We start from the raw sequence: 2383 nt of genomic DNA, 5'->3' as shown, positions 1-2383 counted from the left end.
GTTATGATAATCGGTATCTGCACTAAGTTCAGTATCAGAGTGGTAACTCCTTGGGCCCTGACTTTAGGAGGGGGCAAGAGAAGAAACATCAGTTTGCCTAAGGAAGGATGAATTAGCACAAGTTGGAAAAGGAGTAGGTCAAAAGTACTGAGCTAATCATTGGAATTGGGCCCATTGCCCCTGCATGTCCAGCCTGGGGTAGATAGGGAAATCCAGTCTTTTTTTTTTTTCTTACGAGTTTATATTCTATACTGGGGCTGGATTTGGTTTCCATGTGTCTTTACTTGGCAAAGAGATCAAATGTTTGTTCAGTTGTTGAAGAAGGATTCCCTTTGGTTTGTTGAACAAGGTGGCTTTTAGACTTTCTTGATCTCCTTGTCATGATAATGGATTTACGTAACCAATTTACGTAGATTAACTTTGTATATCTTTTGTATAAAGTTGTTATAATCAGTGACAATGTCCTTCTCTCTGTCCATTTTCCAGTCGTGCTGGAATTTTATTTGCACACTATCTCTTTTTTTCTCATTTTTTCTTCTAGTTTTATAGAAATGTACTCTGTAAAACTGGAAAGATTATTGACGAAGAATAGAAAAAAGCCTATTAAGATTTTTATAACACACTTTTTCTAATATCAAGGAGAGGAGAGGCATCATTTTGTCTCTGATATAGTAAGTACCATGTTGTTCTTAAAGAAGTGACATTGAAGAAGCAAAAAAAAATGAGAAAAACAGCTGGTGTAGAACAAATATTTCTGTAACATTTGGGGCACCCTTAACTTTCACAAGTTTTTTCCTTTTTCAAGGAAAGGAAGATGTGAAATCAGAGTAAATGCATGTGTGGATAGGGCACAAATGAGATGGTATCTCCTGGCTATGTTATTAACCCATAAAGCAGCATTTGTTATCTATTTGTGCCAGGCGTTGTTCTAGATGTTAAGGATAAAGATTTAAAAAAAATCCCTACTCTTAAGTAGTGTGCATTCTATACGGATTACTTGTTGTCGTGCTGTTCCCTGATGATCTCACATAATGTAGTCTTTGCTTCGTGCCAGTGTCTGCCAAGCAGAATGTCTTTCAGGCAGTGCGCCTCTTGTCTCAAGGTCACCACTAGGCTTCGCTCTCTAGGCAGGCACGTGCTTACAGAAATTTTCTTTGCTTCCAGTTTGTCTTTAACTGGAGTCCTCTAGTGAGGTGCTACCTCCTCATGACAAAATCTGTCATCCCTCTTTTAGGTAATAAAGGGACACTTAATGCTTTGACCCTTTTAGTAAGGGACCCAGAAAAACATGGACAAGGGAAACCCCCTTAACTACTTTTTTTTTCTTATGAAGAGAAGATATGTCAGTTCCAAGAATATTAGTTGCACATATAGCTTTTCCCTCCAAAATAAATCGATTCCAGGGATGAAGCTCTTCAGGAATACCAGCTAGCAGTGGATCTTTTTTTTTTTTTGCAGTTTTTGCAAGTGATAAAAAGACCACATCTTCACACTATCACAGAGTTCTCTAAATGGAGCTTGTTTATCTAAAGCATTGTAGCTAATTCAGTCTCATGTCTGATTTAGGTTTATACCATCCTCTTTGTCTTACAGTAATTGTCGGTTGATTGTCAACTCTGCACCTTCAAAATAATTTTAGAGTCTCTTTCAAACAACCACCATGGGCTATTTCTGATATGTTAGCTACATGTTGTCAAGAAAACAAGACTTCCATACTTTGAGCGACCCTCTATACTCGAAAGAGGTCTGTTCTGGAGCCCACAGAATTTTGAGGGTATTGAGAGATTGAATATCAAGGTATCTAAGGGAAGGGAAGACACCAAAGACATGGAGGTGGGGGACTTAGGGAACTCTATCTTTACAGATTCATATGCTTACATCCTCTCTTTTATGAGAAGAATCTACATGTGAATTGAGGATTTAATGAATGACAGGATTAGATGGACAGATGAGTTTTTGCAAGTGATAAAAAGACCACATCTTCACAGTATCACAGAATTCTCTGAAAGAGGTAGAAAACAGTGATCACACTGTACTTGTTATTTGTGAATCTCCACCTTAAGGCACTCTTCCTATGACCTGTTTCCTATGCATATGTCAAAACTTTGAAATATATAACAACAGAAATGCTTACTTGACAACTCTGATTATTAATATCAGGTGGGGTATTAAGCAGAGAGATCTATGCTCCCCAAAGGTGCTCATGGCTGTAATGATTAGATCAGTACAGAATACAAGCTGAAGGATTCACTCAAGGTGGTAAAATACTCCAGATGTTCTGGTTTATGTGTGGCATTGACTTGATAGTATCAAGACTCAGAACCCTGTTCAGTCTCTGTAGCAGCAAGCACCCCAAGCGTCCTCAGGGTTTGCAGCTACCACA

Source organism: Petaurus breviceps, unplaced genomic scaffold (genome assembly GCF_028583685.1).
Source record: "Petaurus breviceps papuanus isolate PSGF00001 unplaced genomic scaffold, PetGlider_PUasm1.0 183, whole genome shotgun sequence".
Lineage (NCBI taxonomy): Eukaryota > Metazoa > Chordata > Mammalia > Diprotodontia > Petauridae > Petaurus > Petaurus breviceps.
Note: the sequence above shows the minus strand (reverse complement) of the source record.